Source organism: Dermochelys coriacea, chromosome 12 (assembly GCF_009764565.3).
Source record: "Dermochelys coriacea isolate rDerCor1 chromosome 12, rDerCor1.pri.v4, whole genome shotgun sequence".
In the NCBI taxonomy this organism is placed as follows: Eukaryota; Metazoa; Chordata; order Testudines; family Dermochelyidae; genus Dermochelys; species Dermochelys coriacea.
The window spans coordinates 18,562,091-18,588,306 of NC_050079.1; the positions used below are offsets into that span (position 1 = coordinate 18,562,091).

The 26,216-nt window shown below is 43.9% G+C and overlaps 1 long non-coding RNA gene across 1 annotated transcript; it reads right to left on the bottom strand.

Moving 5' to 3' along the window:
- Window positions 1-1,225: 1,225 nt before the first annotated feature.
- LOC122456266 lies at window positions 1,226-21,400 on the bottom strand. Its single transcript, XR_006275060.1, has 3 exons — window positions 21,045-21,400; window positions 4,516-4,597; window positions 1,226-1,331 (listed from the first exon to the last, which is right to left on the bottom strand). It is a non-coding gene; the product is annotated as an uncharacterized LOC122456266 (long non-coding RNA).
- Window positions 21,401-26,216: the final 4,816 nt, after the last annotated feature.

The following is a 26,216-nucleotide window of genomic DNA, read 5'->3' on the forward strand; positions in this document are numbered from 1 at the left end:
CATCATACCTAGACATTACAATACACTGAATATGTCTAGTTACCCACTGTCTAAAAATCTAAGTTGTACCACAGTATTCAGTGGGGATGGAAAGGGGTTTCAGTTTTGGAGCCATATTCTAACCTCAGTCTCTGTGCTGTACTTGAGTTTATATCAATGGAAGTTGTATGCATGCTATTACCAGACTCTCTCTCCATTAAGCTATTTTTCTGCAGAATGACATTCCATAAATATACCCATATGTAGTAACCAGAACTCTCATATAGATATGTGACAGTTTGAAGGTCTGATATTATGATTTCATAGTTAAAGTTGTGCACTGAAAGCAGGGATTCAACCTCTGTTTTGTATGAACAGTAAAATTTATCCTGCGAAGATCTGAAGCACTTACTCTTTGAGTACCAAATGAATTTTCTGGTTAATATGTTAACCAGTTTGAGTTAAACGGTCCTTTAAGAAATTTGACTATTACAGTTTTTTCTGTGTCCCAAATTACCTTAATTTGGAACAGACACTTTATATTTTCCATATAGTTAAAAATAATTTAAATCTTGCATAGTTCATATTTGAAGAAATTAGAGTGTCATTACACTAACTTATTACTAATTATTGTATGTAATTGCTGTGGTATTGGCCAAGCAAAGTGAGACCTATCAATCAACTTGATGGCATTTCTGTTTGTCTATTTGTAAAACAACTTTTAAAGTTGCATCTGAACACTTCAGAAATTTCAGGGAATGTTCTAGGCATCAATAAGAAAACAACTGGAAAACCAGAACACCAGAAAAGCCCGATTTTCTCACAGTGCCCATTTGCTACTGCAGGCAGAGAACCATTGCAATATCAGTGGTAATTCATCCAATCATCACTCATTCCCTCCAGTTCATTTGTGTGATTCAATCCCATTGGTTGAAATGAGTCAGCAAATGAGTTGTGGGTTAGGACTTAAGCACTTTGACAGAGTTGCGTAGAGTTAGGGTTCAGGACTAGAATAATGAGAGCCATTTCAGATAAGGAGCTATATTGGCTGAGTAGGAGCAAGGCTAGGGATTTGCATCATGTGTCCCTCCTTACTACTCCTGATTCAGGCAAGCTCATTGCCCAGCAAAATCTATTTTAGTTAATGTAAACAGCATTAATTTGGGGCTGCAAGCAGAGAGATCCCTTCACCTACAGAATCAAATGGGCACTGTCAAGGGGAGAGACAACAAGGGTGCAGAGTTACAGTTTAAAGTGAAGGTTAGTGTTACTGGGGGAGTGATGGATGATTGGCTGAGATACTTCATATGTCACAATGCTCCAGCTCCCCTCTCTGCAGCAGCAAACAGGCACTGTCAAGGAGAAATTAATATGAAATTGATAAAACAACAAAAGAGAAGAAGAGAAGTGGCATAGATGACATGCTACTAAATTTAAATGTAGTAGCAATATCCTATACAATTGCTACAAATTCAGGGACAGAGACTACATTCCTGCCCCTCCTACTAACTGCCAGCTTGGTCTATATGAGCAAGAAAGCATGTGTCACTTTAGTGTAGGCTATAGACATGTTCAGGTCTACATCCCAGGTAATTCACAACTGGGGTCATTGTTAAATCCAAAGCTGATTGCTAGGAATTACAAAGGAATGTCACAAAACTGGCTGACTGTGCAACAAAATGGCAGATGAAATTCAATGTTGATAAATGCAAAGTAATGCATATTGAAAAACATAATTACAACTATACATACTAAATGATGGGATCTAAATTAGTCTTTACCACACAAGTAAGACCTTAGAGTCATTGTGGACAGTTCCCTAAAAACATCTGCTCAAATGTGCAGCAGCAATAAAAAAAAATATAACAGAGCATTAGGAACCATTAGGAAAAGGATAGATAATGAGACAATAAATATCATAATGCCACTATATAAATCCATGGTACGCCCACACATTGAATACTGCATGCGGTTCTGGTCACCCCATCTCAAAAAAGATATATAGAATTTGAAAAGGTACAGAGAAGGGCAACAAAAGTGATTAGGGGTATGGAACAGCTTTCATATGTGGAGAGATTAAAAAGACTGGGACTTTTCAGCTTGGAAAAGAGACAACTTGGGGGAGCAGGAAATATGATACAGGTCTATAAAATTGTGAATGGTATGGAGAAAGTGAATAACGAAGTGTTACTTATTCCTTCACATAACACAAGAACCAGGGGTCAGTGAATTAAATTAATAGGCAGCAGGTTTAAAACAAATATAAGGAAGTATTTCATACAACACACAATCAACCCGTGGCACTCATTGCCAAGGGATGTTATGAAGACCAGAACTGTAACTGGGTTCAAAAATGAATTAGGTAAGTTCATGGAAGAGAGGTCCATCAATGACTACTAGCCAATATGCTAGGAAAGGACAACGGGATGAATCACTCAGTGACTGCCCTGCTCTGTTCATTCGCTCTGACCAACATGGTACTGGTCACTGTTGGAACAGGATACTGGACTCGATGGACCATTGGTGTGATCCAGTATAGCCATTCTTATATCCTCAGAAGCAACTAATCTGCATATAACAATTGTGTTAGTTGTAATGACTTAGTGCAGTGGTTCCCAAACTTGTTCCACTGCTTGTGCAGGGAAAGCCCCTGGCGGGCCAGTCCAGTTTACCTGCCACGTCCACAAGTTCAGCCGATCACGGCTCCCAGTGGCTGCAGTTCGCTGCTCCAGACCAATGGGAGCTGCAGAAAGCGGCGGCCAGTACGTCCCTCAGCCCACGCCGCTTCCAGCAGCTCCCATTGGCCTGGAGCAGCGAACCGCGGCCACTGGGAGCCGTGATTGGCCGAACCTGTGGACATGGCAGGTAAACTGGCCCGGCCCGCTAGGGGCTTTCCCTGCACAGCGGCAGAACAAGTTTGGAAACCATTGACTTAGTGTTATGATGGAGACTGGAAATGTGTGTCAAGTGTTTTCACTGGTAGATTATATGACCTCTACCGTCAATATCCTTTACAGATTCTGTGGATGCATGCTTGTTTAGGCATCAATCAGTGATGGATAGGCTACCTATGTCACTGCTTCCTCAGCTCCAGGTAGGTAGTACTGCTACGGGGAATCAGGCAGAAGTGCAGAGGGAGCCTTAAAGCACAGACACCTTGGGACTCATCACATTGATCCCATGAGGGAAGAAAATATGAAAAAATCCTCAAATACCTTATCATAATGGTATGGTTATTGCCATGGGGCAGAATTAAGGTTGTTCGGCTGCCTTAAATTGTGCATTTCTCACCATAACACGTTTAGATTTCTTTGAACTGTAATCTCAAGTCTGAATTTCCTAGTTTACAGCACTTGGATTTTGGATTAATTACAATATCCCTGCAAAGTTTCTTGCCTTTAAATTATACATAATCTCACCCTGAATTCCGTTTTAGTGAGGGATCTTTTGGGGAGAGTGAGCGGGGAAAAAAATCAAACGTTTGCTTGTCTGGTGGGAAGGCTGAAATTACTGGATTCCCAATTATAAGCAGCAGTACATATTTCTAGCCCTGATGTATCACAAGAACATGGAAATGTAGAGCTGGGAGGGACCTCCAAATGTCATCTAGTCCGTCCCCCACCCCTCAGGCTGAGGCAAGACCAAGTATACCTAGACCAGTGGTTTCCAACCTTTTTACGCAGAAGATCACTTTTTGAATTTAAGATCAACCCAGGATCCATCCTGCCCCTTCCCTGAGACCCCGCCCCGCTCAATCCATTCCCCACTCCCTCTGTCGCTCGCTCTCCCCCACCCTCACTCACTTTCATGGGCTGGGGCAGGGAGTCGGGGTGTGAGAGGGGGTGCAGGTTCTAGGCTGGGGCCGAGGGGTTTTGAGTATGGGAGGGGCTCCGGGATGAGCCTGGGGCAGGGGTGCAGGAGTGAGAGGTGTAAACTCTGGGAGGAAGTTTGGGTGCAGGGATCATAGGTCACACCTCACCTAATCTCAGACTTCACTGGACATTTTATGAATTTTACTTATTAGTGTCGTTTGTGGTTTACAGATCCAAAATCCTTCAGGGATCATCACAAATCAGTGTAACATTCTCAACTGTGGGGTGTGCATTGGCTGAGCCTGGGGTTGTAGAGGTAAAAATATCAAGGCCATCTTGGATCCTCTAAAGGACAGCTAGGCATCCATTTGGTAAGCCTTTCTTGTCCCCTCCTCACTCTGAGTTTGGTGCCTTTTTATCTTTAGGCGGGAAAAGATAGTTACTGTCAATCAGGTAATCTGCCTAGCAACCCTATATCTATACAAGTGGGTGCTCAGATTAGATCGGGGCTGCCCGCCTGAGTAGCAGAGTCTTGTTGCTGTTTGTTTGAGGCAGAGCAAGTGACTGCGGGTAGGCCATTCACCCCACAATGGCCATTTTAAGCCAGGAATATATATATCTACACACACCTAATCCATCTCCTATAGTAATCGCTTGTTCCACGCATGACGATGCAGATACAGGGAGGGGGAGGGATTTAACTACCTGAATACTCTCATCTTACCTGAGAAGATGCTCATCTGTTCCTGCCTTGAGGTCCTATCCCCATCTGAGGGATCCAGCTGTCCTGTCGTGCTGCATCCATTCTGAAGAGGAGAAGACAATACTGAATCAAGCTGCCAGAGATGGTACTGTCATTGTCACTTCGATCCTTGTGTATAGATCCCTATTGATACAGCCTAGCTTGTTTTATTATGTGTCTCACCTTGGTACTTGGGGAGTCCCTGCCACCCCATTAAAAAATCTTGTTGTACCTTTATCCTGTCTGAGTCAGATCTGGGAACACAAACCCCCGCTGACAGATTCGGGAAGGGAGGCGAACCCGAGACCGAAACTCCTGGCCATTGTTAATTCTAGTTCCTGTTTTGGTCAACAGGGCAGGGAGTTGGGGTGCAGGAGCGAGGGGTTCAAGCTCTGGGAGGGAGTTTGGGTGCAGAAGGGGTCTCCAGGCTAGGACAGAGTATTGGGGTTCAGGAGAGGTGGAGGGTTCTGGGAGAGAGTTTGGGTGCAGGACGGGGCTGGAGCAGGGGGTTAGGGTGCCAGAGGGGGTGTGAGGTGCAGGCTCCGGTCAGGAGGTACTTACCCCAGGCAGCTCCCCGCCAGCAGCGCAGAGGGGCTCAGGCAGGCAGGCTGCCTGCCATGGCCCCATGCCGCTCACAAAAGTGGCTGACTGCTAGCATGCCTCTGTGGCGAGAGAGGGGCAGCGGGTCTCCATGCACTACCCGTGCCCACAAGTGCTGCCCCCGCAGCTCCCATTGGCCTGAGCCCTGCTGCACCACTGGACTTTTAGCAGCCCGGAGATCACGATTGACTGGCATAGGCTCCAGGATCGACCTGTAGATCGTGATCGATGCATTGGTGACCATTGATCTAGATCATCCCCAATAGGTGTTTCTCTAACCTGTTCTTAAAAAGATTCCAGTAATAGGGATTCTACAACCTGTCTTGGAAGCCTATTGCAGTACTTACATGTACTTATAGCCAGAACATTTTTTTATAATATCTAACCTAGATCTCGCTTGCTGCAGATTAAGACAGTTACTTCTTGTCCTACCTTTAGTGGACATAATGAACAATTGATCACCAGCCTCTTTGTAACAACCCTTAACATATTTGAAGATTTATCAGGTTCCACCCACCCCCTGCTCCTTTCCCCAAGACTAAATACGCCCACTTTTAAAAAGAAACAACAACCTTTCCTCATAGGTCAATTTTGTCAACCTTTTATAATTTTTTTGTTCTCCTCTGGACTCTCTCCAATTTTTCCACATTTTTCTTAAAGTGTGGCGCCGAGAACAGGACACAGTGCTCCAGCTGTGGCCTCAACAGTGCTGAGTAGAGTGGAACAGTTACTTCCCATGTCTTACATACAACACATCTGTTAATGTACTCCGAAATATTGGCCATTTTCACAACTGCATCACATTGCAGGCTCATTTTCAATGTTGTAACTCAATTTGGACTCATAACCCCTGATCCTTTTCTTGCCGTGCTACTTCATAGCCAGTTATTCCCCATTTTGAATTTGTGCATCTGATTTTCTTTCCTCAGTGCTGTACTTTACACTTGATTTAATTTCATCTTGTTGATTTCAAATCAATTCTACAGTTTGTCAAGTTTGTTTTGTATTTTAATGTCATCCTCAAAAGTGCTGGCAACCCCCTCCCACATGGCATCATCAACAAATTTTATAAGTATATTCTCCAGGCCATTATCCAAATCATTAATGAATAATGTATATTGAATAGTTCCAGACCCAAGACAGGCCCCCCACAGGCTCCTATCAGATATGACCTCCCAGTTTGACAGCATGCCATTGACAACCTCCTCTGAGAATTTTTTTTCATACCAGCTGTGCCCCCACCATATAGTAATTTCATCCACACCACATTTCCCCAGTTTGCTTTTTGCTTATGAGAATGTCACGTGGCACTGTGTCAAAAGCCTCACTAAAATCTAAGATATGTCACATCTACTGCTTTCCCCCAAACCCACTAGACTAGTAATCCGGTCAAAAAAAGGAAATGAAATTGGTTTGGTCTGATTTGTCCTTGACAACTACATATTGGCTATTGTATCACCCTATTATCCTCTAGCTTCTTATGAGCATATTATGCAATAACTTATTCCAGTATCTTTCCAGGTATCGAAAGTTAGGCTGATTTGTCTCTAATTGCCTGGGTCCTCTTTATTTCGCTTTTAAAAAATAGGTACTATGCATGCCCTTCTCCAGTCCTCTCAGATATCAAACAGTAAAATTGCAGCACTCTGGTTCTCAGAATATTTAAATAAATAAAATAAAGAGATTTTACAAATGTATAAGGAATATTTTTTCCTTTGCTGTGATGCTTTCACACGTGGCTCAACCTGGGCACTGTGTACACCTTCAACTCCCACTGACATCTAATATGAATTGGGAGCGCTTAGTTTCTTTCAGGAATTGAACCCACAGTAACAAAAACAGCGTGGTTTTACAGGTGGAGGCATACAAAAAAAGTGTTAAAATGATAAGCACCTTCTAAAAACATTTTTCCCCCATCCCAATACATGATGGTGGGTAGTGGTGGATAAGAAAGGTTTTTATTAGCAATTGTATTGGATAATCCGCATAACATTAAGAATCTCCAACCATTTCGTGAGGAGTTGAGGATCACACAAGATCAGGGCCTAACTAAGTAATGTAGCTATCCCACACTTGTGCCAATAAAACTGTTACATACCACCATCTCTCTCTATTAAGAGAGACAGATAGCAAGCTACATATTTTTATATAAACAAACATACCTGTTATCTTCACATAATTAGATCCTTTGGGAACTATATCCATTAAAATGGATCTGAATTTGAAATTATTAACAGATATTCATGACTATGTATATCATAAAGGTTATGTACTATGAATGGATCTACCCAATAATGCATTTAGGTCATGAATCCGTGACATAATACAGAATGCATTGCTTTCATTTAATGTGCACTCACATTGCATACGGAAGGAAGCAAAGAATGCAAAATGCTCCTTTCTTTAGAAATAAAATATTAAAACATGAGCAAGATAAAAATTACACCAACAATTTGCTATATAGAGAGCTTAGCTACATAGCAGAGGGAGTCAATTATTTTTTGTCAAGGTTCAAATTTCTTGGTCAAGGTATAGTCAAGGTCCAGTCTCCAGAGAAGAAAAAATAATAAAAACAACAATAATGAGTAAATACAATGATTTTGGAGTCCGTTCAAAAGCAACTGGCAGTCAGGGGGACCGCAGATGAAATCCAACTGACTACCCCCACTATACAGTATAAGACACAGCGTTACACTAAAGTTTACTGTTCTTCGACATAACAAAATTAGACACTGATCAGTTTGCTTCTAAAGAATTTTCATAAAATAAATAACAAAGTAGTAATTTTTACATGTCACTTCCTAAGAATTATAGAAAAATTAAGTCCCGCAAGCATCCAAGCTGTGTAACAGCAGCTCTTTTCTAGACTTAAGTGATATAGGAGAGGGTGGAATTGAAGTCAATAGTATTACTATTTCAGGATATGAAATTCAGATAGCATTTCATTAAATAAGTTATTCTTTGTCCCTAAAGAATTTAAAGAAAGACGGATTTATTACCAAAACCTCATCTCTTGGATAGTGGGCTAGTGCAGGTTGTCTGTGTCACAGGCTAGGATGCTTGCTACAAATACAAATCACAATGAAAATGTCTTCCTCATAGTGCAGATTCTCATCCTTTCGGACCTCTAACAAGCCTTCTCCCTGATACCAGTTCCCCTAAAGGCATCTTTCCTTGTCCAAGGAATGACCTATATATTCGTCAGTCTGGAAACAATCAAAAAATTAAGTTAAAATTGTACCCACACAGGAGAAAATTCAGGCCATTTACAAGACAGGTCAGGAGGCTTTGAGTATGCTAAGCACCTTGAGCCAGTCTACCCTGGTAATGGCATTGCCTCTAGAGTACTTGAACTAAAACAAGACTCTCAGAGAAAACTCACAGGGCAGACATTTAAGACATGGAATAAGGGAAATTAATGAAATAGCTCTGACAACTAATCTAAAGTTAGCTCTATTCTGTGCAGTTTGGCTCCCTGGCCTCAGGGATAGCATGTTTCAGAGTAGCAGCCATGTTAGTCTGTATTCGCAAAAAGAAAAGGAGTACTTGTGGCATCTTAGAGACTAACAAATTTATTTGAGCATAAGCTTTCGTGAGCTACAGCTCACTTCATCGGATGCACTCCCTAACTTGACAGGTTTGCCAGTATAACTGCAATAGTAATCTTAGATACCTTGTAGTCAAGGCAAAAGCAAATCAGAACAGATGGTGTAAGCTGGGAGGTGAGATGTTACATACATAGATTTACACCAAAAGTAAACAGACCATGTATATAGATGACAGCATACTGGGCAAGAATTTATCAGAGACAGCTACAAAGAAATCTGGATCTGAGCTGAACTGTTTAATTAAAATCAGATTTTGTCCCTTATCTATGGGATGAAGGAAGACAACAACTTTACTGCAATGGTAATTTAAAAAAAAAAAAAGAGGCAGGTCAAGCACCTGAGTTGTACTAAACAAAAGCCAACACTCCATATCTAAGGCCAGTATAAAGTCAAAAGGCCTGATATCAGATATGTTGCTGATGAAGACATGCGGGGGAAATGTCAAATTACATATCTCCAAATGACAAATAAGATACTGACTCTACTGAATTAAATTATGAAAATATCTTGCCCAAGACAGTCTGAACATCAATGTTGAAATATTCTGTTCTTTGCAGGACCTTGTTTAGGAATATTGATGAAGCTTTTGTCAAGTAGATATAGATGAGATTATTAGGATGAACAACTGATTTATGTCCATGCAATGATTGCTGGATAATCAGTCCAAATCTACAACCATATTAAAAAGAACAACCTTTGATATATCACTACAAGAAGAAACTTGGTGTAAGAATTAAGTATGAGAGACATATTTCCTCTGTGGCTTCTATTCACCACCATTTGTCTTAATTATACCCGACATCTCACAGATAGCAGAGAACAGACCTTTCCTTCTTAGAAACTTCTTACCTAATTGCAGTGATGAGCTGCCAAAATCTTAACAACTGGTTCTCCATAAAAAGTTCTGATTTAAGGGATGTGCCCCAGTATGTATTTTTTGTACCAACAGGGTTACCATATGTCCGTATTTTCCTGGGAGGAATTTTTAAATTTTAAAAATTCCTCCCGGACGGCAATTTAAGAACTAAAAAGCCTGACCTGTCTGGGAAAATACGTCTGTATGTTAACCCTGCCTAAAGTTCTTTTTTAAAAAGATGGGCCTGAACTAGAAATTAGTTCTGTTTCACGTGTGGGTCCCCACCACTCCCTGCGGGTGTGCTAGGGTGACCAGATGTCCCAATTTTATAGGGACAGTCCCGATTTTGGGGTCTTTTTCTTATATAGGCTCCTATTACCCCCATCCCCTGTCCTGATTTTTCACACTTCCTGTCTGGTCACGCTAGGATGTGCACATGTGTGGATTCCAGCTGCTCCCTGCCCCCCGCATTGAAGCAGGTGAGCAGGGTTACTGCCCTGGGAACTTCAGGGCACCAGTGGACGTGGGGGCAGCTGCAGACAGGGGCGTGGGGCAGGACTAGCTGGAGGCACAGGGTGCAGGGCTGGCTGCGGGCAGGGCAGTGGGTGCGGGGTTGGCTGGAGGCAAGGTGGTGTGGGGCTGGCTGCGGGCAGGGCAGGGGGTGCAGAGCTGGCTGGAGACAGGAGGGTGCGGGGTTGGCTGGAGACAGGGCAGGGCTGACTGGAGGTAGGGGCTGGCTGCAAGCAGGGCAGGGGGATGCAGGGCTGGCTGGAGACAGGGACTGGCTGCGGGCAGGGCAAGGGATGAGGCAGGGGCTGGTGCGGGCAAGGCAGGGGCTGGTGGGGGGTGCTGGAGACAGGGGCTGGCTGTGGGCAGGGCTGGGGTGCATGCGGCAGAGGTTGGCTGGATACAGGGCAGGGGGTGCGTGCAGGGCAGGGGGTGCGTGTGGCAGGGGCTGGCTGTGGGCAGGGCAGGGGGTGCAGGGGTGGCTGGAAACAGGGGCTGGCTGCAGGCAGGGGGTGCGGCAGGGGCTGGCTGCAGGCAGGGGGTGCAGGGGTGGCTGGAGACAGAGGCTGGCTGCAGGCAGGGCGGGGAGTGAGTGCAGCAGGGGCTGGTGCAGGCAGGGGGTGCCGGGGTGCAGCAGGGGCTGGCTGCAGGCAGGGCAGGGGGTGCATGCGGCAGGGGCTGGCTGCGGGCAGGGCAGGGGGTGAGGGGCTGGCTGGAGACAGGGGCTGGCTGTAGGCAGGGAGTGTGGGGGTGGCTGCAGGCAAGGGCTGGCTTGCTGCAGGCAGGGGGTGCGGGGGTGGCTGGCTGCAGGCAGGGCAGGGCAGGGCAGGGCAGGGCAGGGCAGGGCAGGAGGTGCGTGCGGCAGGGGATGATGCGGGCAGGGGGTGCCGGGGGTGTGGCAGGGGCTGGCTGCAGGCAGGGCAGGGGGTGGCTGGAGACGGGCTGGCTGCAGGCAGGGGGTGTGGCTGGAGACAGGGGCTGGCTGCGGGTAGCGCAGGGCAGGGGGTGCATGCAGCAGGGGCTGGCTGCAGGCAGGGGGTGCGGGGGTGGCTGCAGGCAAGGCAGGGGGTGTCTGGAGACAGGGGCTGGCTGTGGGCAGGGGGTGGCTGGAGGCAGGGCAGGGGGTGGCTCGAGACGGGGGCTGGCTGTAGGCAGGGGGCGCAGGGGTGGCTGGAGGCAGAGCAGGGGGTACATGGGTGACTGGAGGCAGGGGCTGGTTGTGGGCAGGGGGTTCAGGGGTGGCTACGGGCAGGGCAGGGGGTGGCTGGAGACAGGGGCTGGCTGCGGCAGGGGCTGGCTGCGGGCAGGGGGGTTGGGAGTGGCTGGAGGCAGGGCAGAGGGTGGCTGGAGACAGGGGCTGGAGGCAGGGCAGAGGGTGCAGGGGTGGCTGCGGGCAGGGCAGGGGGTGCGGGGGTGGCTGCGGGCAGGGGCTTGCTGGAGGCAGGGTGGTGGGTAGTCAAGGAGAGAGCAGCAGGATGCAGTCCAGGCCCAGCAGAGCAGCCGGGGACCCACCAGGCAGCATCGGGAACCCCAGGGCCAGGGGAGCAGCAGCAGCAGGGCTCGTGCCCAGGGCCAGGCGGCAGCCCACATGGCTCCCGCAGCGCAGTGCCCCTGATGGCCAGAGGAGGAATTACATCACTTCCTGGCCGGAGCCCATCAAAGACTCAGCGCCCCCCTGCAGGGAAGCGGGTTAACAACCGGTTCTAAAACTGCTTCAAAATTTAACTAACAAATTTATTTGAGCATAAGCTTTCGTGAGCTACAGCTCCGATGAAGTGAGCTGTAGCTCACGAAAGCTTATGCTCAAATAAATTTGTTAGTCTCTAAGGTGCCACAAGTACTCCTTTTCTTTTTGCGAATACAGACTAATACGGCTGCTACTCTGAAACCTTTCAAAATTTAACAACCGGTTCGCGCGAACCAGTGCAAACCGGCTCCAGCTCACCACTGCCTAATTGGTATTACCATGAAGAACAAGAAAGATAGATAATGGTGCAGAAGGCACCAGAACTGGAAAATTGATAGCTGAAGGGAATATTTAGGAAGCCAGGAAATTCAGAGTTATGGTTGCTGTGACCTTAAGAACGCCTCAGTGCCAACTGCAAAGGGTTCAGTGTTCTTTAACAGCAACTCCTACTGAGCTCGACAAACTCACCCTACTTAACACATTGCTATCATAATATTAATCTCTAAAGAATGTCATATAAGGTATCAAATGAAAGCTTATATATGTATGTTGATGTGTAAGGAGTTATCTGCACCTACTGAAAGAAACAGGTTTCAGAGTAGCAGCCGTGTTAGTCTGTATTCGCAAAAAGAAAAGGAGTACTTGTGGCACCTTAGAGACTAACAAATTTATTAGAGCATAAGCTTTCGTGAGCTACAGCTCACTTCATCGGATGCATTTGGTGGAAAAAACAGAGGAGAGATTTATATACACACACACAGAGAACATGAAACAATTGTTAAATTTGTTAGTCTCTAAGGTGCCACAAGTACTCCTTTTCTTTTTACTGAAAGAAAGACAGAGTTGACAAACAGTGTTTTCCTTAGACAAGAGACCTCTCTCTGCCACATGTAAATTAAGCCAACACAGGAAAAATAGGTTGACAGGGGATGTGAAACCAACAGAGGGGAGCACACCAGAGAACAAGCGGGGGGGGGGGGGGTGGAAGAGTTATCTGGGGGTACATGTCAGAAGGGGCACTTGAAAGATTTATTGAGATATAAAAGGAAGGAAAGGTTTCAGAGTAGCAGCCGTGTTAGTCTGTATTCGCAAAAAGAAAAGGAGTACTTGTGGCACCTTAGAGACTAACAAATTTATTAGAGCATAAGCTTTCGTGAGCTACAGCTCACTTCATCGGATGCATTTGGTGGAAAAAACAGAGGAGAGATTTATATACACACACACAGAGAACATGAACCAATGGGTTTATCATACACATTGTAAGGAGAGTGATCACTTAAGATAAGCCATCACAAGCAGCAGGGGGGGGAAAGGAGGAAAACCTTTCATGGTGACAAGCAAGGTAGGCTAATTCCAGCAGTTAACAAGAATATCAGAGGAACAGTGGGGGGTGGGGTGGGAGGGAGAAATCTCATGGGGAAATAGTTTTACTTTGTGTAATGACTCATCCATTCCCCGTCTCTATTCAAGCCTAAGTTAATTGTATCCAGTTTGCAAATTAATTCCAATTCAGCAGTCTCTCGTTGGAGTCTGTTTTTGAAGCTTTTTTGTTGAAGTATAGCCACTCTTAGGTCTAAAGAAAAGGAGTACTTGTGGCACCTTAGAGACTAACAAATTTATTAGAGCATAAGCTTTCGTGAGCTACAGCTCACTTCATCGGATGCATTTGGTGGAAAAAACAGAGGAGAGATTTATATACACACACACAGAGAACATGAAACAATGAAACAATTGTTTCATGTTCTCTGTGTGTGTGTATATAAATCTCTCCTCTGTTTTTTCCACCAAATGCATCCGATGAAGTGAGCTGTAGCTCACGAAAGCTTATGCTCTAATAAATTTGTTAGTCTCTAAGGTGCCACAAGTACTCCTTTTCTTTTTGCGAATACAGACTAACACGGCTGCTACTCTGAAACTCTTAGGTCTGTGATCGAGTGACCAGAGAGATTGAAGTGTTCTCCAACTGGTTTTTGAATGTTATAATTCTTGACGTCTGATTTGTGTCCATTCATTCTTTTACGTAGAGACTGTCCAGTTTGGCCAATGTACATGGCAGAGGGGCATTGCTGGCACATGATGGCATATATCACATTGGTAGATGCGCAGGTGAACGAGCCTCTGATAGTGTGGCTGATGTGATTAGGCTCTCTGTGTGTGTGTATATAAATCTCTCCTCTGTTTTTTCCACCAAATGCATCCGATGAAGTGAGCTGTAGCTCACGAAAGCTTATGCTCTAATAAATTTGTTAGTCTCTAAGGTGCCACAAGTACTCCTTTTCTTTTTGCGAATACAGACTAACACGGCTGCTACTCTGAAACCTATTTCCCCATGGTATTTCTCCCTCCCACCCCACCCCCCACTGTTCCTCTGATATTCTTGTTAACTGCTGGAATTAGCCTACCTTGCTTGTCACCATGAAAGGTTTTCCTCCTTTCCCCCCCCTGCTGCTGGTGATGGCTTATCTTAAGTGATCACTCTCCTTACAGTGTGTATGATAAACCCATTGTTTCATGTTCTCTGTGTGTGTGTATATAAATCTCTCCTCTGTTTTTTCCACCAAATGCATCCAATGAAGTGAGCTGTAGCTCACGAAAGCTTATGCTCTAATAAATTTGTTAGTCTCTAAGGTGCCACAAGTACTCCTTTTCTTTTTGCGAAAAAGGAAGGAAAGAGTACCCCTTTCTTATCCTTCACTGAGAAAGGAAAAAAGCTTTTTGCATTCATGAATGTTGGATTTGGGACATGAAGGGCTAGTGATGCTGGGAGGTTGCTTTAGGTGAGAAACTGTTTTGGACAAGGATTTTATCCTGCTAACATTAAGTTTAGATCTAAGAATCATGTTATTCCTTTTGTTTTTCACATAACTTGGTATTATCCTTACTCAATCTCTTAAATCTTAATCTTTGCAAATAAAGTTATATTTGTTTTCACTATAAGTAGATTCGAATGCTATGTTGTTATAAGCGACCTGATCCTGAGTTATGCCAGCTAAGATACGCATATACTGTCTCTTCAGAGACAGCTTACCTGGTTATTTCTGTAACAGTCCAGAGACAGGGACTGGATACTACACAGGGGGATGCTGGCAGAATGGCTCATGAGTTAGTGTGTGTCACTAGCACGCATGAGAGAGGGCAAGGTCTATGAAGACCTGGAGGTCAGTGTTTATCTGTGGCCAGAGGCTCTGGTTTCAGGGAGCAGAGCTACAGCAAGCATCAGGCAAGACTGCTTCACACTAAGGGCAGGTGGTGGTGCAGTTTCTCAAAACCATGAGTATGCCTGGGAAATGTCACAACTGCATTTTCACAGAAAGCTACACTCACCCTCAGATAACCACCAAAACATTAACAGCAGAGACAACAAAAGCTAAAACTCACAGCTGTAGGGAGACAGCATGCCATTACAACTAATAGTCAGCAGGAAGTGCAAGTAAAGTGGTTATAACCATATATTAGTAATTGGGTTCTCTGAAGAGTGACTGTAATAAACATACTTTAAGATATACTCCACAATCAATTTACTTTCCATACACACATCCAAAAACTATGTTACATTTTGTCAAGGTGCACACAGGGAAAACCACTTTAAAATACAAAGCAGAAATGTACTCTCGTCCTCTTTTTAGAAGTTCAAATGGAGAAACACTGTGTGAATTCTTAATTAAAATTAGATATTTTCTCAAGTATTAAGAAATAATTTTAAAAACAAGGTTCACGTGCATAAATGCATGATTGAGTCATACAACAAAACAGAAATGATTTATAGTACCATTTCTCCAATCTCCATGGGCTAGCAGTTACAGATATCTAAAGTCATCATCAGTGGGCCTTATTATACTGGGATTACCCCACAGAAAACAACTGCAACTAACCTTCCAGGCCAGATATTAATGAACTAGAATTGAATAACTGGTGCATAATATTTTCAACAGTACTTCTTTAACTGACTTCTCTCACTTAAAGATACCCAACTGAACACAAAATGTTCCTGAATATATTTAAATCTATCTGAGAATACCATACTGTCTTAACTCTACTAGGGTAATTAAGGATATGGTAGTTATCCGAGTGCAGTTTTGTGGTTTGTTGTGGAAGGGCAACATCCATTCTGGTATGTGCTTGCAACCTTAACTTCACCGTAATGTAATTGTTTGTGTTAGAATACATGCTAAAGGTTATTACTGCTTTTGATGTGACAGCAGACCTGCATACAGTAATGTAATTTGCCTAGACTGGTCACAACTTTATTATTAATACTTAGCACTCATATAATGCTATACTTATATTAAATAAATACTGATTGATGCCAGAGGTTCATTAACTGAATTAAACATTAATTCTTGGAAATACGATCTGTTCTAAACTCTTTCTCACTAAACTCACTTGAAATATCCTGTGGCCCTGCCCTAGTATAGCATGCCAACTCTATGGAAGGCATTATATCTCCAGAGGATGTCACGTGGCCCGCAGATGAAGTGATACTACTCCTAGAAGTGTATCTATGGAGAGTTGTTCTTCTGGGAATGACAACAAACAAAAGGGATGTGTCTTTAGTTCAAAGACAGGATGAAAAGGCAAAATACTTGATAGTCTATACTAGCCTGTAGAACCTCTTCCATTCTGGAGCTGTTCCATGGGGCTCTGAAGCAGATCCTCTGCATTTGCAATCACATTTAAGAAAGAACTAACATCATTCTAAAGAGGATTTTTAACTTTTTCCATGTATTTTTCTCATTAATTCACATAAAAAGAATGGTGAGGCAAGTTGTCATTTATATTGAAATACCACCACAGCACCTGTTATGCAATAGCATAAGCCAAGAAAGCAAAACCAGAGAACAAAAGATTTTCAGTTTTTTCTGGGATGTGCTAAATCCATTACTTTCTCTTCCTAAAATAATAATTTTTTATTTTTGAACATCTGCACAAACTTCTCCCAAACGTCTGCAACAATTCTCAGTAAATTAACATTGTCTTATGAAACATTTCACTGAAACACTGCTAAATATGACAATCAGCTTCAAAAATAAAAGATATTTTTAGCTCAGATTTCAGTATAGAGAAATATTTAAAAAAAAGTAAGATTCCCACTGGAAGACTAATGACCCACTTTTCAGATATGAGTAAGAGAATAATGGTGTACCATTTCAAGCTCATAGTGTAAATTTGTTAGTCTCTAAGGTGCCACAAGTACTCCTTTTCTTATAGTGTTCTATAGTAGATGTTTATGGTCTTATTTACTTTTGACGTAATAGTCACTGTAGTTTCCTACTTATTTATTGCAATGATAAGGTCATAGCTGTTAATTTTAGGGCTTGAAGTAAATTAGCTATTCTTTAAGGCTACAGAGAATCTGCCTGCATTAGTTTTGCACTGAGTGATGGAGTACTTATAAAAGCAGGGCTATATTTATAGCAAGTTTTGAGTTTCTATGTTTGATGTAAAATAATAAGACAGCTGAGAGGCACTTGGTTTTTCTCTGTGGAGAGAGAGTGAGTGACTGTCCTTTCCATGAGCAACCTCTTTCTTTTTTTTCATTTTATCACTAATTTTTTTTAATAGGATCCACTCTTTTAAGCTGACAAGTTTTTTTCCAGTGAATTGATGGGCAATCTTTTGTTTGCTCAAGCTGTTTTGTTTGTGAGAGAGAAAATACCTACTTTGCATCATGTTCTATTGTGTGTGACTAATGAGAACATAACATTTAAGCTGTACCTTTGTATTCTTAGAAGACTCAAATTAGTACCATTTTAATAATATTCTTATTTGCATAATTTGCTTGTTTTTGAACGATAACATGCTTAAGCAAGTTAAATTATAGACTTCTATATGCTATTAAAATCATTATGGAGGTAGAGATAGGCTACTCTTGGTACAAATGACACCATATTATAGTCACCTTTAATATGGTTTGAATGTTAGTGTTTTTTTCCTTTTGTTTGATTATGACCCTGGATGATCTTGACATATGTCCTCTAAGTTTGCTATCCTTGTCTGCTTTGCAGATTGTGATATCTAAATTACTCAGTTATATTTGCTATATATAGTAATGAATGTGTTATATATGGTATATAAGAGCTGAGATTAAAAAAGCCATTTAGCAAGTCTGGATTTTGGCTCAGAAAAACTTGCTGTAGGCATTTCATTAAAAAAAATTGACAGAATAATCCAAGTGACAAGTTGTATGAAGTTGTGTGATAATTAATTGTCAAGCAAATGACTCATTAAAGCTTCAATTCTGCAAAGCACTAAAACCCATGTTTAACTTTAAGAAGATAAACCATTCTGTTTATTTCAATAAAATACTCAAGTACTTAACTATAAACATATGCTTAAGTGCTTTGCTGGACTAGGGCCTGAAAAGTTATGGGCAGGTATTAATTTGCTGTAGTGGAGGGGAGGGGAAGAGGAGGCAGCTATCTGTGAGAATACAGCCACTCAGAAAACATCTATTATAGTTCACTATTAGTGCAAATACCACAAGTTTAAAAGTTAAAAAAGCAGTAGATTCTAAAACAAGTTATTGATGTGTGAAAGGTTCATTCATAATCAGTTGAGCCTGAATTAAAGATTTGCTCCGTTTTGTGAGCCTGGAAGAAAAAAAATTCAAATAGTTGGCAAACTGGCTAACCCTATTTGAACCTTTGGCATTTTCAAAGCCAACCAGGCAGCCTCTTTCTTTAATCTCAATAACTGCCTGATCTCCAAAAAAAAAAAAAGACTTTCCTTCTTTTGTATTTTTTACTTTTCTGTCCATTTTCATTAAATTCTAAGATTCTTAAACTGAATTGTAACTTGGTGAAAATCTGGAGGTGGGTGGGGGATGATCGGACAGAGGCCCAGGACATGAAAAAAGTGTGCTCTTCACACAACTGGGCAAGGTATTGTTGTTGCTTCTGTGCTTTAGGAAAGGACAAAGCCTGAAAAGGTCCACTCCTGAATAGTGGAAAGCGATTGGAAACAGGAGACATAAAGACAAAGGCATCAGGCTGTTTGGGGCACGTAAGGGAGACATAACCTATCCTATGTCCTGACATACGGCTGATTACTGACAGTAGAGGAGAGACCCCTTCTACATTCTCTTGGGTGTGGGAGGAAAAAGTGCTGCCTCCTGAGAGAGCTGATATGGGATCAAGAGATTCAGCTGTGGACATGGTTCGGTAGGAACAACATAGCATCTTTTATGTAGCCTCAGTTACACCGGCAAACCTATGTGATATCTATCTACCACAAAATGATAACAACAACAACAACAAAACTCTTGGACATTTACTAATACAGAACTACAGTTGCCCAGTGATGCCATATGCACTTCCAGAACAGTGAGTTCAGCTGAACACAAACTTCTGAAAAACAGAAAATATAGAGTTAATGTACATGCCACTCTTCTAATGCCCCAACACGCCAGTAGCACAAGTACTAGCATGCTACCCTTACAGATGTTATAGAACACATGTGCACTGTAGCACAAAGTCTGAGACCTCCCTGCATTTAAAAGTTAGCTTGACCTAGCTACCTTGCTCAGGTGTACAAAGATTTCAGAAAAATTCACAACCTTGAGCAACTTAGTTAAACAGCCTAACCCGCCTCCCCCATCGTAGATGCAGGTGGACAATGGAAGAATTCTTCCCATCAGCCGAGTTACCGCCTTAAGCCTAGTTACCTCCTCTTGGAGAAGTGAATTAATTACAGTGATAATATGTTCCCTCTAAGCTACACAGCAACGCAGCAGACTATCAAGGGCCACACAGGTGGCAAGAGATGCCTCTCTCCCTGCCGCAACCTGGGGAGAGCCTGCTCCCCAAACCCCTCAACCTGGCCCCACCCAAGAGCCCGCACCCCCAGCTAGAGCCCTTGCCCCTCCGCATCCAAACCCTCTGCTCCAGCCTTGAGCCCCTTCCCACACCACAAACTCTTCATCTCCAGCTCCACCCCAGGGCACACACCCCCAGCCAGAGCCCTCACCCCCCTCCCATACTCCAAACCACTCAGCCCCACCCCCGCCACACATCACCTCCATATTGGTACACATAGCAAAATTCATTCTGTACATGGATGTAAAAAATAAGAGGGAACATTACAGCAATGGAAAAAACCCTTCTGTTGCTGTGGGAAGCATATGCCATGGCACTACTGCAGCACCATAGCTGTAGTATAGAAATAACTACAATCTTTTCTATTTACTATGGCAAACTTGGAGCTAGGTCAGGTGACAGGAATTGGCCAATATTCAAAACACAGAACTCACTACACAGATTTTGCACATCTGAGGGTGGTTTGTATCACCACTTCATCCTTGCCCTGAGAATTCCTTCTGAGATATTGCTTTCATTTATCCTTCACTAAGCCCCACAAACCACTATCATGTATACCACCAGACTATTGACAATCCCTATAGCACCATTGTGTGCCTCTGCTGAAAAAGCATACTGAAATAAGGAAATGTTTGACTTTATATGGTACAGGTGACTCATCATTCTCAGTAATATCTCTGCCAACACGTTCCAACTAATCTATCATTCAATACAGCACTTAACAGTGAATAACAGCAGAAGTGTATAAGAATAAATGCTGCAATTCAAATCTGTGGAACATAAGCCAACTACCATACATTGTCCTAGCAATTCTTTGTCTACTTACAAGGGCACCCCTCCTTCCTGAACCATACCCAGTAGCTAGTGCTAAAAGGACCTTAAAGAAGTGAGGGGTCCTGTCACTTTCTACTGAAATGAAAGCAATATAATATCTGTTCTGCCCCTCCACCTCCATCAATTCAGCCCCCACATCAGTTCTGCCCCTCCCAATTCTATCCCACATTGGTTCTTCATCCTATCTCACCTTTGCTCCTTCTGCAGCTCCTGGGGCTCTTAACCCCCCACTCACAGGTCAAGGAGGGGGGTGCCGGGCAGGGCCATTCTTAGGATTTATGGAGTCCTACACAGTATTATTAAACTGGTGCTCCTATGTCTGACTTGGCGCACAATCACCACCCCCGCCCCCATTGCTAACACACATCGAGCTTCATACACAGCAGATGCTGCAGCAGCCCGGGGGGAAGGGACGAGGCAGCAAAGGATACTGAGCCGCCTGGCCCACCTCACTGCAGTAGAAAGTCACAGTTCCCCGCAGAGAGACCCGTACCCTCTCCCTGACGAAGGATGTGCTGCACCAGTGTGTTTGGCTCTGTGAATACGGCCCCTGCCCAAGGAGCCTGCAGCACGCGGTGGGTGTGCGAGAGCCGACATGCTCTTACCTGCTGTCCCAGTGGTGCCCCAAATTTTCAGGTGCCCTACGCAGCCGAGTATGCTTTGTATGCCTAAGGATGGCCCTAGTGCTGGGATGAAGAGAAGGGGAGAAACACAAGAACCCTCCCCTTGTCACAGGAGCAGAGAAAGGGGAAGAGCAAAGCAACCCCAAGCCACTGAAACTCTTTCTACTCCTTCCTGCCTTCTGTACAAATGGTGCCTTCTGTCCTGAGGGGCAGTGGTAGAGAACATTCATTCTCTGCACTCAGGAAAACACTGAGCCTGCAGCTTTGATTAGTCTGTGGGCAGGGACGCAAGACAGGCGGAGGTAAAGCTCTGTGTACTCTTTCCCTCTCTTACATACCCATGCAGTAGCCAATGGCAATCGGTGCCCCTTCCTCTGCTTCTGCTGCAGTCATGATTTGTTGCTTTCCCCTTGGCTGCCAATCAGAGGAGGTTTCCCCAAGACAGAGAGGAAATGTGCACCTCTCAGCAGCTTAGGTGGAGTTGTGGACATTTCATTTGTGGGGTCTGTGACCACCTTTCACCAGGGGCACAAATGCACGGTAGCCATCTCTAGGGCGCAGAAATAAGATTGTGTTGCCAGGGAGGGGGACATGTCCACTAACATATGTTCTGCTTTTCAGAGATTTAGGCTTGTCTCACCTTAACTCTTAATTTCCTAGTTTTGAGTTTGAGTTCAGCTGAATTCTGTGTACTCAAAGGGCATGTAGCACCACTGTGGAAACATAAACTGTGTTAATTAAACTTTTTGTTTGTCAATGAACAATATACAAATAAACATCTGCTGTTAACAGCAGCCAGCTGCCCTCCATTCTGTTCTCCAGAACCCAGTCTTCCAAAATGGAGGATATTGTTTTGTCTTTATAGCCCTCCACCACAACTTTACATAATAATGGCTACTGCACTCAGATCTTGGTAACTTTTCTTTCTGTTTGGGGGTTGTTAGTTCGTCTGTCAGATACTTCTTATTGGTGGAAGGAAGTTATTTTATTACCCTAAAAATGTTGCATTACTCCTCCTTTTTTCTGTTGCTTTTAGATGGAAGGAGAACAGAACTAGAACCACAGAACCTTCTATGCGCTCTCAGTCTATAGAAGCTAGATTTTCCAGTTTGCTGGATGGGAGTGGCACACCTTTTTCATGGTGCTGTTGCTATTAGAAGGAAGCAATGAGTACTGAGTTTGCTAAGAAATTAATGAGCTGAGGATTCTGTAAATTATGCATGTATAAAAATGACATCCCGTTGTGTCTAATTTGCCTGTGTAATTATCACAGGTGTATTTGCCAAACAAGTAATTGTATGCGGAAAAGACACAGTATGCATCTAACAGGCAAATTGCTCATGCAAATAGCCAAAGTTGCAGGTGCAAATTAAGGCATTTAGCTGTGCACACGCGCGCACAGAACTTCAGATACTCGGGAGTTGAGGCCCAGTGTAGCACAAAGATAAATTTGAGCCCCGGGAAGCCATTTTGGTGGGGCTGCTAAACGTCACTCATCTCACAGCCGGCCCACGGCTCCGCTGGGAAGTCTCCAGCATTGGGCTAATCTGCGGGTGGGAGGGACTGAGCTGTGCTTGAGCCTTCTGGCCACTTGAAGGCGCTGTGGTTCCTATGGAGCAGGCAGCCAGGCGCCCGCTGCCTTCGCTAGTGCTGCTCCCCGGGCGGCGGCCAGAGGATGGTGGTGGTGGCAGCAGCAGCCGCCGCCTCAGGTGGGGGGCGTAGTAGTGCCAGGCTTCTCTGCCTACCCACGCAGCCCCAGCTCCCCTCAAGCCCGCCAGCACGGGGCAGTTGCTCCCCTACCCGCACTCCCCCCCGCCACACACTAACTGCCAGTGCCCCCCAGCTGCCACCTACCCACACAGCCCCACTGTCCCTCAGCAGCCACCAGCCCCACGCAGCCAACTGTCACCCAGTGACTCTCCCGCCAGCCCGGCTTCTGCCCAGCCTCTACTTCAACTGTCCAGGGCATCCACCAGCTTGCCTCAGCCAGCTTGCCCGCAGCTCGCCATGCTTCGCACGGTTCCGTCGTGCCCCCTTCCCCCGCACCATGTTTGGGGCAGGGTGTGTTGACCATAAGCTGAATGATTGTAAGTGCAAGTTTATAAATTAGCTCAAGTCCCTTGCATGAGATGCTCTCCGAGCTGCCTCAGCCTGGCAGCCAGAGTTTGGTCCTGCTAAAGGGAACAGTATTCGTGCTGCGTAGTCACAGACCAACCAAACTATTTAAAAACGAACAAGCCAAGCATTTCACCAGCTTAGGAAATCATTTGTTGTCAGAGTCATTCTGCGAGCTAAATGTTTCTGATAATAAATGTGTCTGCAAGGTTCTAGAGTGACAAAAGTCACAGATGGAAGCAAAAGCATGGCACTATTTTTTTTATAGTCAACGTTATTAGTACATTAGTTAACATTAAAAGGGTGAATGTTTTTCTGACTGTTGTGCAGAAGAGACTGAGGCACCTCAGGATGCTCTAGAAACACTAACCAAAGGAATAAACTTGAAAAACACCCTGTTTCCCACCCCCATCCCTCCCACAGGGATTGAAAAGCAAATATTTGTTTAAAAAAACAAACAACAACCCTCTCTCACTTCCAAGATGGTTCCTTTCAGATGGTCTTCATGCCCAGAGTCCATAGATCAGTCTTTTTAAAATGATTTATATATATATATTTATATTATATGATCTGACTCTGTCATGGTCACTCTCAGCAAATGGAATATGCCCCTCTCAGGACTATATAATGTCAGAAAGACGCTTGACTATGCAAGGCTTTTGGAGCTCTATGGCTGAATAACTTTTATGAGTTCATTATTCGTTCTTTTACCTGATTGTTACCTTGTGTAATGCATAGTAGTTTATGAAATGAAGGTATATTTGGTGCAGATGCATATCCAGAGGAGAGTGTGACGTTCCCCTGGTGTTATCTGGACTGGTGATCTGCTAGGTCAGTCCAATCCTCGACTCAGGGAGCCAGCCTTACTCTGCTCTGCTGTGAGAACCCCCACTCGGAGAGAACCTACTGACCGCTATTCCTACCTACATGCCTCCAGCTTTCACCCAGATCACACCACACGATCCATTGTCTACAGCCAAGCTCTACGATACAACCGCATTTGCTCCAACCCCTCAGACAGAGACAAACACCTACAAGATCTCTATCATGCATTCCTACAACTACAATACCCACCTGCTGAAGTAAAGAAATAGATTGACAGAGCCAGAAGAGTACCCAGAAGTCACCTACTACAGGACAGACCCAACAAAGAAAATAACAGAACGCCACTAGCCATCACCTTCAGCCTCCAACTAAAACCTTTCCAACACATCATCAAGGATGTACAACCTATCCTGAAGGACAACCCATCGCTCTCACAGATCTTGGGAGACAGGCCAGTCCTTGCTTACAGACAGTACCCCAACCTGAAGCAAATACTCACCAGCAACCACAAACCACACAACAGAACCACTAACCCAGGAACCTATCCTTGCAACAAAGCCCGTTACCAACTGTGTCCACATACCTATTCAGGGGACACCATCATAGGGCCTAATCACATCAGCCACACTATCAGAGGCTCGTTCACCTGCTCATCTACCGATGTGATATATGCCATCATGTGCCAGCAATCCCCCTCTGCCATGTACATTGGTCAAACTGGACAGTCTCTACGTAAAAGAATAAATGGACATCAATCAGATGACAAGAATTATAACATTCAAAAACCAGTCGGAGAACACTTCAATCTCTCTGGTCACTCGATTACAGACCGAAGAGTGGCAATTCTTCAAGAAAAAATCTTCAAAAACAGACTCCAGTGAGAGACTGCTGAATTGGAATTAATTTGCAAACTAGATACAATTAACTTAGGCTTGAATAGAGACTGGGAGTGGATGGGTCATTACACAAAGTATAACTATTTCTGCATGTTTATTTCCCCCCTCACTCCCCACTGTTCCTCAGACGTTCTTGTCAACTGCTGGAAACGGCCCACCTTGATTATCACTACAAAAGGTTTTCTCCCCCCCCCCCGGCTCTCCTGCTGGTAATAGCTCATCTTAAGTGATCACTCTCCTTACAGTGTGTATGGTAACACCCATTGTTTCATGTTCTCTGTGTATATAAATCTCCCCACTGTATTTTCCACCAAATGCATCCGATGAAGTGAGCTGTAGCTCACGAAAGCTTATGCTCAAATATATTTGTTCGTTTCTAAGGTGCCACAAGTACTCCTTTTCTTCTTTCAACCAGTATAGGGAAAGATTCTGGTACCCTTACTCATATGAGTAGCACTTATTCCATGAGTAGTCCTATTTGATTCAGTAGCAATAATTGTGGTGCATGGTGCTACTCAGTGCGAGAAAGGATATCAGAGCCTGACTTGTGGACATTGATTTAAATCAATTTACACATAAGCAAATCAGCTTGTTAATCACTGATAAAATGCAAACCTTCCAAAGTAAATAAATAGTTTTCCTGCTGCAGAGTTAATCTTTTGTTGCATTGTCCCTCATGCAAATTGCTAAATTTTCTCTCTGCCCCCTCCCCACCTGTTCTTAGCTTTTACCCACAGCTTGACTCATTCTTACATAATTTGCCATTCTTATTTCTCCTTATTTTCCACTGTACTTGTACTGTGTGATATCCTGGATTTTAAACAGACAGTGAAGCCTTTTCTTGATAATTCTTGAATGAATGATGTTACACAGAAAGTAACTGTATGGTTTCCAAACAGTGAGCTGTACGTTTTTGTGAGCGCTCTCAGGAATGGAAAGTTCCACTGGCCTTCCAGGGTGCAAAGTGCCAAAAGAGATGGGATGATCATGAAAAGTGCTTATTCTGAATCAGCTTAACTCTGAATCTCCAATACATGTTTAGGAGCCTTCATTACTTTTTTTTCCCAGGGAGATCCAGGTCATTTTGCGATAGAGTATGCCTGCTGTGCCTTAGATTACTATAGAGGAAGTCTTCAATTGGAGATACAGGTTTTAATTGCAGATCTTCCCAGCATAGCCTGAGATGCATGTCTCAGTTTAAGATAATGAAACCTATGTATTCCAGTCAAATTAAATGTAAATAATTAGTCAAAGCTGAGAGATATTTCAGGCCATAGATTTCATAAATACTCATGTAAAATATTTGTGAACAATTTGT